This window comes from Chrysoperla carnea, chromosome 2 (genome assembly GCF_905475395.1).
Source record: "Chrysoperla carnea chromosome 2, inChrCarn1.1, whole genome shotgun sequence".
In the NCBI taxonomy this organism is placed as follows: Eukaryota; Metazoa; Arthropoda; class Insecta; order Neuroptera; family Chrysopidae; genus Chrysoperla; species Chrysoperla carnea.
The window spans coordinates 24928557-24946681 of NC_058338.1; the positions used below are offsets into that span (position 1 = coordinate 24928557).

At 27.7% G+C, this 18125-nt stretch overlaps 1 protein-coding gene across 3 annotated transcripts in view; it reads left to right on the forward strand.

The window, feature by feature from the left end:
* Positions 1-18125, forward strand: part of LOC123293701 (ephrin-B2a-like) — a 331992-nt gene that overhangs the window by 268954 nt on the left and 44913 nt on the right. The window contains exon 1 of one of the 3 annotated variants that reach the window (XM_044874595.1): positions 6092-6140. The exons of the other annotated variants lie outside the window; for them this stretch is intronic. The gene's annotated coding sequence lies outside the window, so the exon portion shown is untranslated. Of the gene's footprint in view, positions 1-6091; positions 6141-18125 lie in introns of those variants that run through there. 3 annotated transcript variants of the gene reach the window in all.

Here is an 18125-nt window from a genome sequence, read left to right on the forward strand (position 1 = left end):
AATCAAATAATCATTTACTTTCATATTTTGAAAAAAATGTATATATAAAATAATATTAATGAATTAATAATATTTGTATTTATTTCATTATTTTGTGTTGTCTTTAATATAATATATTTTATGAAAGTCATTTTATCTGATAAAATTTGTAATGATTAATTACCAACATCATCATTGCTTGCTGAAAATAACATACCTAAAAATTCCGAACAATAATTATTATTAATACACTTTTAGTTAGCATAGTATGAATATTCTTCACGTGGGAGATTCAATTATATAGTATTTTCTTTTGTGTGTCAGTATAATACACAGTTCCTACATTTTGAAATCTATTTCTAGTTTCATTAACTTACCCGTAGAAATTAAAGCTACATACAGATTAAAATAAACAATTGTGTGCCATTTACTTCAGGAATTTTTTAATAACAGAAGATAATTTTATTATTTACCAAATGTGGGTGTTGTGAGATATTTCTTATGTTTTTTAATTGTGAAATTCATGGATTATCAATAAATTTCATCCATTGGTAAGTCGTTTAGTTTTCCAACACGATCATATCTTATCTTTACCATGCATGAGTTTTATTGGCTGCGTTTCCATGCGGAAGCGATATACTACTTTATTAATATAAAGATACTAGCTGTACCCTACCACGATTCGTTGTGGGATGTTATGGTTGGAATAAATGAGAAAACACTTTCTATTACATTACCTTTTTATGCAATGTATATATGTAATATGCAAGGTACACTAAGTTTAGTCCCAAGTTTGTAACGCTTAAAAATATTGATGCTATGAAAAAAATTTTGGTATAGGTGTTTATAAAATCACTTAATTAGTCCATTTTCATTTGTCTGTCCGTCTGTCCGTCTGCATGTCAACGCGGTAACTCAAAAAACGAAAAAAGATAACAAGCTGAAATTTTTACAGCGTACATAGGTCAATTGGGCCTTGGGTCCATAGCACCTATCTTGTAATCCGTTAGAGATAGAACAAAAGTTTAAATGTAAAAAATATTCCTCATAAATAACCAACTTTTGTTTGAAACATTTTTTCGTAAAAATTACTATTTACCCGTGAGAGGGTGCAAATTAGGCGTAAATCGTATGTATTATATGGGAATAGCAGTTATGTATGTGTGGCATGTATGTATGTGTAATGTAATACAGTAACCAACACTGTCTATGCATTATTTCAACAAATAACTCAGTCAATTGTTTGTTTTCACTTGTTCCTTATTGCCTTTTCCAAACTGAGCCGATTTTGAAGATCATCGCCAATTTTTAGTTTTTTTCGGGTTTGAAACCATAAAGTTGCACTTGAAACATAGTTAAGAACACTCGCCATTAAATTACCTTTCCGACGAAACAAAAAACATCAAATTCGGTTCATCCATTTAGGCGCTACGATGCCACAGGCAGACAGACAGACAGACACACACACAAAGCGGTCAAATTTATAACACCGTTTTTTTTTAGTTCGGGGGTTTAAAAGAATGTGTGACACAATTATGATATTGTTATAATCACGAAGTTTATATATTTCATATTATCATCAATTGTTTTTATTTTTCCAAGTTCATTATCACACATTCTAAACGATATAAAATACACAAAGTATGTATAATATGACGTATTAAACTACATTGGTTACAATACACGCTTCATTTATCCATCCCAATGCAATTCGGACAACTAAACATACTGTTGTTGTATTGTCTCCCTAACCTAATAGATTCACTAACCACTGTTATTATTTACGCTTAGTTTATGAGATTAAAGTATCTAATCAAATTACAACAGATTAAATATACTCTCGGTCTAACAAAAATGTGTTTGGGTTTATCATTTTTATTATGATTTTTCTCAAATTACATGTTTACTATTTATTAACAGTAGATAATTAATTATTATAACTGAAAACTTATCTCAATTATGTCGGATGTTCCTTTAAGGATTTTATTTTTGAATTAACCACAATTTTGGTGTAGTAGGACAGTTTTGCAATCGAATAATCGAACAGCAAAGGTCAATTAGTGGCCTAAATTTTGATTATTTTCTTGCAAATAGTATCTCTCTATTTTCTTGCAAATAGTATTTTTTCAACGTGTATGAAAATAGCGTATAATAAGTTTTTTTTTACAATTACAGCAGAAAAGGTAATCTCGATGGGAAGAATATTTCGTTATAATTACTGTTTAAATAAAAAGTATACTATATATTTTTTTAAATATATAAATTTTGTATTTAGTTTTAAAAATCTAATTGAATACGGTTTTACATGGTCGTTGTATTATTAACATTGCTACAGGATATTTTAGTAAATATTACGAAATGAATTAAATAAAATAACTCCCAAAAACTTCCTGTTTTTAATGGAAAATACCTAAACGGTTTGTTTACTAAATAATTTCATTTTAAAATTAAAATTATACAAAATTTTTAACTTTAACTATTCCAGTGATAAAAAAAGTTACATATATTTTAACTAAAACTGAAAAAATAAAAAAAATGTGAATCAGCTACATTGCCCCTGTATATACAGGGTGTTTTTTTAAGCTAGACATATATGTGAAACTCGAAAAATAAGTTTAATCGAGGAAAATCTTTCAAACGAAAAATTTCAATTTTCCGGTTCAATTATAACCACCCTCTAATTCATAACTGGCAAATATTAGACGAAGACTTTAACTTCTACAATTTTGGGTAAAATTAAAGTGTAACTGAGTTCAAAAACTAGCTCCAGTAAGATAACGGCTACCAATTTACTAATGTAATTCAGCAGGAATTCTTTCAGTGCCTCAACTATTGGTGGTGAGTTGTCCTAATACGGTTTCCAAATTTTTCTTCGTTGCTAGATCTGGCTTATAACTTACTAAATTTTACATTGTTTTCAAAATTGAAGCCTTATTTGTCCCACCCTGTATAAAAAATGAAAAAAATTACTGCATATCAAGCCTTAGTTGAAACGTGAAAAAAAATTTTATAAATGGAATTAGTTTATATTTTTATACAAATAAAAAAGAACTCATGGTAGTTGTTATTTTTCAATTATCTCAAAACTAAAAGTTCATTTTTCAAAGAATGACATTCTATTCAAACGTTATAATTTACATCCTTTTCCATGAACTGTTTTGATAATGAAAAACTCGACCACCCATTGAGACTGAAAATAGTAACTGAATTATATAATGGTATATATACGAGTATATATGTAGTATTTATACATACCGTACATTCAGTCTAAAATAAATATCGTAATTAAAATTTTCTTATGTATTCAAAAAGATTTTTTCATTTAGCATAAAAAAACACACCGAATAACACAAAAGTAAAAACCATATGGGGTTATTTATTAGTTTTTTATTTTTTTGTAGTATAAGAAAATAAAATTGTTTATATGCCCTTGTATACAAAATTTTAAGTTATTAATTTAATTAAAATATCTTTGTGATTCATGACGCGTAAAGAAAATTCTCGCAAAAAAGAAGACATTCACTATTCTACTCTGATAAAAAATGACATTTACGAAATTTAACAAATCTATGTTGTAAAACAAATATTTTTAAAAGATGTTTTTATCTGTATAATCATTTTAAGCATCGTGCAATTGAGACGTTACATTTAATCTTGAATTTACACTTGAACATTTAAATCGTCCCGATTATCTTTGAAAACCTTTTGCACATTAAATAATCTATTTGCCAAGCGAATTCCCTTAGGGGTTGAAAATAATAACACACTTGTCTTAAAATCGAATATTGCATTTTAGTTTTACAATAACTTTAATTTAGAAAACTAAGTGTCTAGGGAAAAAATCAAATAGGTACTTTTTTGCTTGAAATTAATCAAAAAATACAAAATTATTTTTTATTTTGAAAAAATTTAAAATTTTGTACTTTACGCACCTGCCCCCCCCCCCTCCTTGCTTATTTGTCGATTTTTCTCATTAACGAACTTGATCTTTTAAATGCCAAAACTGTTCTTGATTCCAAATTTTATTTAAATCGGACTTGTTGTAACTTCTTGTAACTTCTGTTAACTAAGCCACAATTGTTGTAACTTTATTGTGTGCCATAAACTTTGTTGTGTGTCTCTTTATCCAAGACCGGGTTGCTCATAGAGGAGGAAGCGAGATGGGTATACGACTATTCTACCTATCTCAGTTTCTCTTATAGTAATATGATGGGTAGAAAAAAATGTTGTGTGTCTGTCTTACTCGTATTTTTGGTTGTCACTGGTTAGGTTGTCACTGTCTTACTGGTATTTTAGACACAGAAGTATGAAACTTCTATAAGCCGTGTTTGCTCATGCCTGCTCTAAATACTCTTCTAAGAATTAATATTATAACAACTCAAAATTAAAAATAGCATACCATTTTTAGAAAGCGTAATTCATCCTTCCAATAATTTTGAGCATTTCTTACAACTTCTTTTTAAACAAAAATACTTTAATCTAGTTTCAAGGAGATTCGTTCGTTGTTCCGACTGTTAAGATTTTTTTATAGTGATCTTTCTCTATTCTTCGAGAGCTATTTTACGTTTAATAAAATTCAATTATATGCCAGTTGTGAAATAACATTATTTGTAAATTGTTTTATCATTCAAGGAACATGTACTGTTGTATAAAGTTCACTAGTCCCTTCCGCATATCTGTAGTTTCACATTCTTTAAATAATTTAATTAGTAATCATGGAGTTCCCAAAATAAAAAAGACATTAACATTTAATAACTAAATTATGATTCAGTGATTTTTAGAAATACTTACGTAGGTACACAATCAAAACGATAAAACTGATAACACTAATTAAAAATTCGATGACTAATGCATGACGAAATGTCAGCTTCGTCAATAAAAGAACACACATAGCCATAATAATAATACACGTATTTTGTAATAAATCTTAATGTTTATTGCTGACCTGGAACAATTCAGCACGTATTGGTATTAAAAAACATTCGATAGAAATAACATTTACTTTCGAATAAAAAGAGTATGTAATAGTGTAGGAATTTTACGAATATATATACATATATGTATAAATCTATGATAATTGGGGTTGTACTGTAATACGTAAATATAATTTATTATCAAGAATCGACCTAATCCATTAAATACAATTAATTTTGTACACGAACTCGAATTATAGTATACAAAATGTTACAAAATCGGGGGCAGTTATATAATTTACCAGTTATATAATTTATATGAAAACTTTCATATCAATCTCATAAAAGTATATGGGATTGAACCTCGTTGCCAAATTTCAAAAATGAATTGCGTCATTTTGTTTTTTCCACTTTACTTTGTTCCATAGGTCAGTTGAACTGATAAGCCACTACAGCTCTGGGTGGGCCTTCGCTCCTTCAACAATTGACCTCCATAGCATTCTGTTTTTCGTCTTAGAACGCCATCCTGTGATCCAAAAATCGGAAATTGTCTGTGACATTGTCCATCCATCTAATTTTGGGCCTCACTTCTCTCTTTGTGGTGTAAACTTGGGCATTTAGTACTTTTTTAGGCATTCGGGATTCGTCAATGCGTTGAATGTGGTCAAACCATTAAATTCTGTGAGATCTGATGAAACGGTTAATGTGCGGATTTCGCAAATTGTTATTTATCTCCGTGTTGTATTCTCCATTTGTTTTTTTCCACTCCGCCGAATATCTTTAACAATATTTTCGTATCATCCTTGATCTGCGTCCATGTTTCCCTGCCCTATGTCACTATTCGGCGAATTAGTGATGTGTAAACTTGCATCTTTGCCATGGGATTTAATAATATGTTTTGAAGAAAATGTATATTTGCAACGTTAGCATTCGATATAGCTTATATTCGTTCTTTGATGGACGTTGAACATTGTGCAAAATTATGTTATCAATTACAAGATATACTGGGTTTTGTGTTTCCATGGGTCAGTTCCATAGAGTGTAATAGAAATAAATACTAAAATTGTTCCAAAATAATAACATTATGTTAATAATTATGACATCTTTCGGTTGATCTTGCCATTTTCTAACTGTTTCACATGATATTACTTATTAAATTATTTCTTGATTTTATTAATTTTTTGTCTGTTTTGTTCCAGGTAAGAATCTATATTTCATGTTCATTTTACACTTATTTTGAAGTATAAAGTAGGTAAGTTTTTCTCAATACAACTGTTCATAAATTGTAGAATATATTTGAATATTTACCAAAAAATAACCTAAAAAATAAATACGACACAGCAACAAATAATAAATGACAAAAAATATATCGACTTTACTCCTAAGCATTTTTTTAGGTTAAGTATAATGAGTACCTAATGTTGATTTTTTATGGTTGAATTTAGAATACCTTTGATATAAACATGTAAAAGCGGTTAACTATATAAAGATGACTCAATTTCAAATTTGTAAAAACCTCAAATTCACTGGATGGATTTTAGTAACAAAATATCTCATGTATTAGAATAACACATGAGCTATAATTTATATTTAAACAAAAAAATTAAATTTATTCTGACATTTTACTGCTCCATCTATGATCATCGTTTTGAACCATAAATTAAAGATTTCTGTAAAAATTTTACATAGTAAATGTAAAACAATTCATGGCCATCTTTTCTGATATACTCAATTAATTATGACTATTTTAAACTTAAAAATTAAATTGAACTGTTCATATATTTTAGTTGTGTAAAATAATCTCTTCGAGTATTATGGAATGGGATAAGTGAGCTCAAGAGAGGTGGAGGCTATAAAGCGGTAGTTTTTACCTTTAAGTCCAATAAAGCGAGTATTAAGCTAGTGTATTATACTTGTTAGGGTATCTCTACTCATAGATTATTGTTGCTGGGATCTTCTTTGTCGTTAAATCTTGAATTTGTCACACCCGGTACAAATACGGTACAATATGGTGTATAAATTAACATTTTGATTATAAGGCTTGTTTTATATTCTTCATTGCCTTTAACATTCAACAATTAACTAACCAGCCACATTATGTTATATTTAATAAACCCCAGAATTTTACAAAATATAAAAATAATAATAATCTCATCTTATATATTTTATGTATATGTATCCCTATGGAATTTATCTCTTCATTGTTCCTCATATTTCCATAGAAAATCAGTTCATGTTCATTCTAAATGTAATTAAAATCCTAAACAGCGTATAATGTGTATGTTTTGCGTGTTTTGTACATTATGAACGTATAGTCAATTAATATAGACATCAAGTAATACCTACTCACTTATTGTTAATTCATTATCGAAATGTAATTTCAGGATTCATATCTCGTAAAGATAAATGTTTTAATTATTGTAAAAGGTAGTCTTCAATCAACCTATTTAAAGTTAATGAAACTGTAAAGCAATGGCTGATTTAGTAAATTAAAAATTTCTATTTCTAAATATTTAAAACACAAAAAAACCTATTTTTAATATGAACGAATTTTATGACGAGTTCAATTATTATGTTTAAAGTAAAGTTGACATACTTCTTAAAACATACTTCCTACAAAAAAATTTGTTTGTAAATTTGACATTTCATAAAACAGGGTGAAGAAGATACAATTTAAGGACATCTGTTCATTCAAGGTTATCAGACATACTTCTTACATAAAAAAAAAAAAAAAACAAAAACAGTTGAAAACTGATTATTTGGTACATATACTTTTATCTTTGTAAAACTATCGAAGAATATTCATTGAAAAGAAGTAGTTTAAAAGAAATAATCATTTTTACATAATACAAAAAAAAATAAAAAAAAGTTTGCTTAATGGTTAGTTTTAATCCTATTTTTCCTTTATTTATTTTAATTTTTTTAAGCAATAGTTAATGTGTTTCTAAACAAATTAATTAAGAAGTTTGTCTGATAATCTTGGTTGAATAGATATCTGTCCATAAATTGTATCTCGTTCACCCTGTTTGTTTCACAATATTTTATTTACTTTTTTTTTATGATCTTTGTCAGTTATGTAAGGACAAAAACTCGCGCGAATCCTCGAGTAGACGCTAGTATTTCATAAATTACAAATCTCATTCCTATTTTAATGTTGCTAGATGAGAAATTTCGAAAAATCCCTTATAAAATATTGAATTTATAAAAAATAGTTTCACAATAGTTAATGATCTTCATGAAGTAAATATTTTTTATCGTTAAAAGTTTTCTGCATCTCTCACCGTCTAAAAGTTTATAGGATTCAATCTACTACAAACCATCCTGTGATCTTATCCGATTTTATCGAAAAGCACTAGAGCTCTAGTTAAGTCTAGGTAAGACTTATAAAGCGTACACAAAAGAATTGGAATAGAAACCTACTCCTATAAAGTTGAAAATTGAAAATTAAACGGACATTTTAAAATATTAAAATTATATCTAAATAAGAAAAAATTTATAATTTTTATTGTCACAATAATAAGTTTTTAAAGAATTGTTTGGTCGTGATGGATCCGCGATATACTTCAGTTTTGATCAGTGTGACTAAAATTTTGTCAACGTGTTTACACAAAAATTTCTGTAAACAATAATAATGATTAATTATCCTTCAAGGATAAAATCGCTGTATATTACCTTACCAAAAACATTATTGAATACGGTCCTTATAACACAACAAATTCAAAACATGTATGAGATATTTATCGATCCTCTAATTACCAAAATTTCACTGCATAAACAATAAATTTTCATTAAAAGTATAGACTCTCAATATTTTTATCAGTACAACCACTTAAATAGTTAAGTACCAATTTTTAAAAACACATAAATTTTGATAAGAAACTTTAATTAAACCAATTTATTGAGTGCTATTTTTTTTGTGAACAGTATCTCATTTAAGTCAAATCATATATAAATTCGAGGCCATAATTTATTGAAAAAAAAATAGAATAAGAGTAAAAAGCACACCATATAGCAGTGAATTTGATTGTTATACCTTTTTATTGGCATCAGCGCACACCATCGTTGATATAAGACATTTTTATGTGTGCCTTAAATCATACCCACAATTCTATTGCAATATAATATAAAATATGAATATATTTTAAACTTGATATATATTTGCTGCGTGGCGAAGTCAATCGTAAATATTACTTTGAAAAATATACTTAATTCTATGCTTGGCTGTGTGTTATTTATCATATACTTAAAAGTACAATTTTGTTCGTTGTAATCTAACCAATATGATTTCTTTTTCCTTTTTTTTTACAAGTAGTAGTAAGAAACGAAGCAATAAAGTTACAGTATGAGAAAATTATGTGACCTAAATTTAATATGATACATACTGCGTAAACTAAATATTGACAAAAATCTTGTCTAGTAATTTTAATTAAAGAGTTAACCCTTGGTAGGGCGCTTGGCATGAAACCAAAAAGTCCGGGTTCGAGTGTATTTTTTTCAATTCTCTTTAATTATAATTGCATTTTAAAAACTAACCGCATAAATAAACTAATTTCACAATTCGGTTAATAGTGATGAAAATGATTATAAACTTGTTACTCAGGGGTATTTGGGGTCACTGAACACAAATATCTCGTCATAATTGGTTTCCGAGGTACCTGGGGCCCAGGGTAAACGGTATCCCCGTCGTATCCTGGAGTTTTCGGGAAATTCATTAAATGAATGGTCCAAACTCGTCCAAACCCGTCCGTTACTCGGGAGTTTTTGTGATCGCTGAGCATAAATATCGCAACAGAAATTTTTTTCCTTAATTTATTGTATTTTTGCATTTTACGAACATTTTAACCAACTCTCCCAGCATTATGATAATAAATATATAAGCCTTGTTTGAAGAGAAATTACAAAAATCTGAAAAAATGATTGTTTAAAAATTAAAATTCTAACTTGAGAAAGCGTGCCAACTTTAACATATTAAAAATGAAAAATTACTGTTGAATAATTGAATTATTAAAGCTTACGAACAGATTTAGAACATAAACTAATGAAATAACGACAAGAAAATAACGGTATAAATTCTTTATAAAACGAATCTTAATTTACTTTTAATGTGTTTTGTTTTACCTAATTTCATATGGATAAAAACCAAAAAATTAAATTAAATGCTACAAAATTATCAAATTAAAAATGGTTGCGGTTCTGTAATCATTTATTAAACATCTAATTACTGAATTTGACGTATCAAATTACCAATTATTTCAAAAAATAAACAATTATAAGAACTGTAACGAAACTATCAACCATTTAGTAGTAACCGTAACTCGAATTTTATATTGTCATCTAAAGTATAGATCAAATATTTTCACTTGGATAAATTTATATTAAATTTATTTTATTAAATTTGGATAAAGTATAAAATTTATACTACCTACTTGTATTTTTATATATATTATACTTATTTCCGATTAAGGCTATACAGCTTTCAAATAATTTTATAAGAAAACTAAGTTATTTGTTTCATTTTTTATTTTCCATTATGCTTTTGGCTATCAAAAGTTGAAGTTCGTTTACAAAAAGCACCCATACGAAGGAAGTCTCTCTTCACACGAAAAACTTCTGTTTTAACACTTTCTATTAGTTTTATCTGTATGTTTGTATGAACTAATGAAAAAATGATTCACTTTCGGAAGGATATAAAATTATGTTGATGTTTACGAAATGGTCAATTAAAATCAAAATGGAATTCGGGAATACAATATGAAAATGAATGAAATTTGAATAGTAGAGATCACGGAAAGACATGAATAGTAGTTTGGAAAACTAAGAAAACACGCTATATTAAGCTGTGACCTAAATAGTACAAAATAATCTTGATCAATTAAATTTATTTTGTACTTCAGTTTGGAGAGTTAAAACAAATCTGTAAATTTCCGTTTGCGATTAAGCCAATTGGATTGAGAATATTTGATATAGTCTAAGATTAGAATTAGGATCAACCTGCACCCATCAGCTTACCGAATGAAAATTATTTATTATGTAATATAAAAGGTTAACAAATATCACTGCCATATGTTGCTTAACAACTGTGGTCGATACTACTTTTAGTGAAAATACGAAGATTAATTTTTTTTTTTTTTAATTTTTTACTGACTTGCATATGTAACGAATTTTGGTCTACTCGAAAGTAAAAGTTATAACGAATATGTAACAGCTGAGTTGTCATTTTTCGTTCACTATTTTCTCGTTTGTTAATATATGATTGTCCACAAAATATCGATCAAAAAATAAAGTTTACAAGCTTTTCAAGTTTTGATATTTTTATTAAAAGTAGTCTTGACCTTTTTTTTAAGGCAACCCATTACAGGGATATTTGTTAATTTTTTACATTTCATAAAAAAAAAATTTTCTTCGGTAAACAGAAGGGTGAAGGTCGACCCTAATTCGGATCTTATACTAATATTAAAATTGGTCACAGATCGCTTCAATGCTTCAGGCGCAAATTATTATTATTTTATATTTGCAATACGTGCTCAGATAGACTGGCTCTGTGCTTTTTATTTTGGGTTGTTAGTAAATATTAAAGTTCTTTCTCGTGGAAAATTATTTAAAAGACAACTGCTATAGTTATACACAATTTTTACGTTATTACAATATTCGTACTATATTTATCTGTTTACATGTACTTATAAACGAATAAAAGTGTTTTAACAATCCCCCATAGTTATTTCAGTAACCACGGAAATTATCAATACGGAATGGAAAGTATAAAATAGAAAAAGGTTCTGTTGAATTTAGCTAATAGGCATGAATCAAAATCGAATTCCATGAATAAAAAATAATAATTGCATGCTTATTTATTTTACAATAACTAATTATTTATTGAATTGACTATTCATTATGTGTTTACTGTACATAGTTAGATAGAGTACATCGACTAATATTATGAACGCAGTTGAAGTTGCGTGTATACCAACTTCAAGTAAAATGTTAATATATAATATAATTCCTAATACTAATAATCCCTGTATATGTTCGCTCATATTTTATGTATAAATTAATTATCTTCAATTAAATCGATATTTCCAATATTATACGATGTAGGAATAAATTTAATTTAGACAAATAAATATTTGACAAAGAATGGAAACTAAGTTTTATTAAGGTGGATGTAAATTGGACTCCGAGTTTCCCAAATGTCAGGTCTATTATAAATATACAATCGTACGAATTAATTCTAAAAATCCAGTTGGTATAACCACTGTGAAAATGGCTTAAAATATGGGCATAGCTTAAAGAATCTTATAAATTTCTTAATCTACAATCGAAAAACATAAGAATCAATAGTCTACCCGAGTCAATAATGGCTTGCATTCTAATGGAGTAAAAAAGGATGAATTAAATTGCGATAAGTGTCTTTATCATGAGCATAATGTACCAACACTTATCTTTATGTATAATTTGAGTCTTACTGTGATATTCTTTACATATTTTAATTAGAAAGTGTTGTGTCTTTGTGTTCATATTTTAAAAAATATCATGTCTTTTAAAATATTTCGATGAGAAGTGCTAAATTATGAATGTTTAGGGCTCCGGGCCCCCAAGCAAATACTACAGAATAATATAAAGTCATTTTAAGGCCTTTAATGGTATTTACGTTTTCTTAACAATTAAGGCGGGGATCTGCCCAGGCATGGAGGCGCTAATAAAATATGCAACAAATTATCAAACTGCCGGAATTTCCTTTAATTCAATAAACATGATACTTTTACACGCCTAGTCAAATGTTTATTTCCTTAAACCTATTTGCGCCTAAGAAATGTATACATAGACAATAGCAAATCTATTTTATTAAACAGGGGTTAGTTATACAAAATAATGGAAATATTTAAAGCTAGTTTTAGTTTTCTTTGTTATAACTTGAATGTGGTCATATCTTTTGTTTTAATATCGATTTATTGAATATGGGGGCATAAATGAAATTACTATGATTTGTGTATGTTATCTATTAATAGTTCAATAAGCGATGGTTTAAAACGGCTATATATCGGATACATTCTTCTTGAATGCTTCTTCTTGAATTCTGTTGATATATTGGTATGAGTGAATTTTGAATTGGATTCAAAGGAAGGGAGTTGATATTTTCGACTGCATTGAAAAAATACAACTTTTGTTTTTAAATAAATAATCTGCAGGTAAAATGAAATGAAATGAGAATTATATGTTTATATCTGATTAGGAAATTAGTTTCAAAGTTTTAATATAGTATAAAGAATAATAGATAATTTAAAATAGTATAAAAAAATTTTAAAAAATCATAAAAATGAAATAGAATCTGAGAAAAAACAAATATAAAGTGTAGTTTATCAGCTCAAATCTTCCCTATAATGGGGGCTCCGACTGTTAAAGTTGCTATGTAGACTAGCTACTATACCTGTTTATTTCTTTTCAGATTTTATTTAACGCAGTCGGGTTTTGATATTTTTAATTATTTATTTTTTCAAATATATCTTTGTGTATTGAAACTAGACTCTCACAAAAAACAATGATTTAGTATATTCGTATGGTCTTGTGTTTGACTATTGATGTTACAGATTATTGAAAATTATGTTTTTTAGTTTAATTTTGTGTGTTAGCTGTCAATCAATCAATCAATCAATTAACAATTAATTTAATATTTTCAAACAAATTTATGGCTTTATTTTTGTGTTACTTGTTTGATCACACGGCGTTAATGCGTCAGGTATACTTTTTTCGATATTTGTTTTTCATGTTACAAACATTTGAGTATTTTTAAATATTATTATAAACAAACCACGTTTTATTAAAATTGAGTCTGTCATACACAGGAAGTGTTTAATTTTGTTTTAAATAATTATATTATAAAAGTCATGTTAATTTTGCTTTTTGCCTTTGAAAATATGCTATGAACAAAATTTTAGTATAGGTGTTCATAAAATCGCCTAATTAGTCAATTTACGGTTGTCTGTAAAAAGTGAGGTCGAGTTCGTAAATGAGCAACATAGGTTAATTTTGTCTTGGATCCGTAGAACCCATTTTGTAAACCGTTAGAGATAGAACAAAAGTTTAAATGTAAAAAATATTTCTTATAAGAAAATAAATAACTTTTGTTTGAAACCTTTTTTCGTAAACATCACGCAAATTGTTATTATATGGGAATATCAGTTATATATGTGTGACAAGTATGTGTGTGTAATGTGACAGAGTAATCAACACTGTTTATACATGGTATTTCAACAATTTACTCAGTCAATTATTGTTTTCATTTGTTTTGAATTGCTATCGAATCCTCAGATGTCTCGTTATGTACCATTATTTATTTATATCTGATGTTTTATGGTCAGAAATCAAACAAAGATTTTTAAGGATAAATAAATCCTCTAACTGCAATCTGCTGAATTTAAAGTATAAAATTATTTTGATACCGTGGATATTCTGACGAATTTCAGCTGGCTTACAATATTTTAATATACATTTATTATCAATTTTTGTGCACATTTAACCGTTAGGTACGGAAAACATATAAACAAGAACATTATTTAAGAGTAATATAAATAAATAATTGTATATCATTATGGTTAGTTTTATAAAAATTTATTTTTAAGTCCCATAATTTTGTTCAGCCCCTATAAATAAATATCTACTTAATTTTATCTAGATAATATATATACTTTGAACAAGTAGATATACCTACCATATATAGACTACAGATAGATACATATATACATATATATACATTATACACTCAGTCAGGTAGTTTAGCAAGAGTTACAAGCTATGAACATTATGTATGATTCACTATTATTTTTGATGATTCATTGTAATTTCATTATTATTATTTTAATAATGGTTGTTAATCAAATTATAGAAAAGAGGTTTTTATTTTAATTAATATTGCAAAAGCAAAAAAATTTATACTATTTCCTATTTACCTTTTTAATATAAAACAAGAAGAGCAAAAAAACCAATGGGTATGTTGTAATATTTAAAAAAAAAATATTTATAGATGTTTATTTTATTTTATTCAAAGAATAAATATTAGCTAATTTAATTAATATATATATATTGTATAAAATGTAACATTGTGACTCAGATTTAATAAAAAATCTGCCGATGGACACTTCTTTGAAATAAAAAAATTTCTTAATTTCCTTGTGGATAAAAAATTAACCGAGAAATGCCAAAAGAAGAATACAGAAAAATTAAACAGCGTGGGAATTTTTTTAGTATTACAAATACAGCTTGATTAAGTATTATATACAGTGTGTCTTCGGATAGAGGTAACTATACTTGTAAATTTTCTTATTTTGCATTTTAAGAAAAATATCGATCGATTTTAGTCCGTATCTCAAAAACTATTCGACCAGTCAACAAATGCACCCGATTTTAATACTTTTTGGGTCAAAATTACCTTATATACTGAGTTTTATCGAAATTGGAGATACAAAAAATTACTCGATTTTTTGCAATTTTTTTAAGGGGTACGTACACCCCTTTGAAAAAATCGAGAAAAAGGTAAAAAAAAATTTTGTTTCGGAATTTGATGAAACTCGTTGGATGGGGTAATTTTGATCCAAAAAGTATAAAATCAGAAAATGTAATGATTGGATGCAGAGTTTCTGAGATATCGCAATATTTGGATCGATTTTAGTTTGTATACCAAAAACAATTCGACCAGTCATCAAATGAACCCGATTTTTATACTTTTTGGGTCAAAATTACCTTATATACTGAGTTTGATCGAAATTGGTGATAAAAAAAAAATTTCGATTTTTTGCAATTTTTTTCAGGGGTACCTACCCCTTTAAAAAAATCGAAAAAAAATTCGGTGGATGGGATAATTTTGATCAAAAAATATAAAAATCAGGTTAATTTAATGTTTGGGCCTATAGAAAGTTACAATGTCAGCGAGTATCATGGGCAAAACTTCATTTTCAAAAGAGTTCCGCACCAAAAAATTAAAATTCATAAAATTGTGAACAAAAGGGAGGATGAATGAGGGCTCTAACGTGATAGTCTTTGTTTTAAAAAGGAGAAATTGCCCAGCAAAGCGGGCGGGTATCTGCTAGTATCTTTTAAATATTCTGATTTTATAAAAAAAAGCGAAATATAAAATTCATTTTCCGTTGAGATTTTTTTTGTTTTTGTTGAACTAATACTAACATTTCAAATGATACATCTTAATCAATCACTTTATACGGATAAATTATTTATAATATTAAAAAAGAAATAATCAAGTTTAGCTAAAATGTTCTTTGTTTGATGATGGTACAATACAATACTTCTGGTACATGGTAGTGTGGCTGTCTGTGCTGTGTGTAAAATTTAATGAATCAATAAATTACTAATTGTTTAATTAATTTCATTTTAATGAATAAATAATGATCAGATTTCCTATATATGGAATTCGAATACTAATAATACCACTTACTCATTTTGTTGGGTTTACATATCCGTATTAACTGAAGTAAGATATATTAATTAAAATTTTAGCATCAATGTAATTATTAATGTTTTATAAATTCTACCTTTGGAAAACAAGTGTGTTAAATGTTTACTATGTTTACATAATTATGTTGTTGAAAAAAACTTTGTTAAGAATTTAATTAGGATTTTAAAATGCCTCCCATAAATTAAAAACTAAAAGAGTGGTTAATTCAATTGGGCTTATTTTTTGCCCCTAAAAATAAATAAAATTTGCCAATCTCATGGGATTTGCAAATTAATTTCTTCATATAACTATTAATGGGTAAAATCAGTCTTGGTTTGGAAGTCTTGATCTCGCAAGACTTGCAAGGTCAAAACAAAAGCTACAAGTTTGTTCGTCATTACGACACCAAATTTATAATTACCTCACGCCTGCCAATTACGTTTATGAATTTTAAAATACTTTAACGTGTCGTTACAAAAGTTATCTTGTTTTTATATAAAAACCTGCCCCGCTAGAAATGCAAGATCTATTGCGACAGTACTTAGCGATATCATACAAAACCTTGCCCAGCATTTATTGGGAATCTCACTATTGTCCCGATGAGGAAATTCCAAAAAGATATCCCTACCCTCAATGGAGCAATCCTAGAAATTTACAGATCTATTGAAAAACATTGGGTTGCATTTTAGGGACAGCTCATAGGGATTATACGAAAAATCTTGCCCGGCCCTATTTGGTGAATCCAACCTGTGTCCAATGGGGAGAATCCCAAAAAGGTCACATTGAAGTATTACAACTCCAACCTCGATAGATCAATCCTAGAGATTTTTATGTAAGACCTCATTCCCACTTGTGTCCCGATGAGGAAATCTAGATGAGGAAATCCCAACTGGGCTGCCCATATAAAACCCCATGAGTAATCAATTCCATGGGATCATAATCGTAAACAAAGTGATAATGTAACTAAGCACAATTTTCATTTTTCCTGTACTGCTCGTAATTCCCCCACTCTCCCCTAACATCCTCTCAGGGTAAAATATTAAGAAACATTTTAAGGCCTTTCGTAGGAAACCAAGATGAGAAAATTTGCTTGGAAGAAGTCAAATGTGGAGCATCACTTCATGTTTAATATATAAATTTAATAAGTAATTAATTATTATAATTTGTTATATACCTTCTCATAACTTCAACCATTGTGTCAAAAAGAACATTTCACCTTCTGTTTTATTTCAGAACAAAATATTTGATCCGTAAGGAAAGGCAATGAAAGAAGCGTTGTTTTTAACGACGTATTATTTATCAATATTACTAACCAACCCAATTAAGAGTCTCAAATCTTTTTCATGGTAAAAAAAATTTTTGATTGCATTATAAATATTCTTAAAGAAAATATCTTTAGACAAATTTTGTGTTAAAATGTTTTCCATTTTCTCGTTTCATTCTTTGTAACGACATGTAATTGTAGCAATACTTGTCGCAATGCATCTTTTTTAAAATGTTAAAAATCAAACGAACTATTTTTATCTACTTTTATTCAGTATTCTTCTTGGAAAATTTATGATGTAGGTATTCACAGAAATAAAATGTTAACATTAATAAAATATGTCTTTCCAAGAATTTCTAGATTAATAGTAGTCAAGTTTCTATTTGTAAAAAGACATGATTTGATTATTTTCAAATATAATAATTTTTCTCTATTTTTTTCCATGAACATATTTTATAAAATGTCTAAGAAAATGTTAAACAACTTTTTCAAGAAAAGTATATTAAAAGGTTGACCACATTCGAAC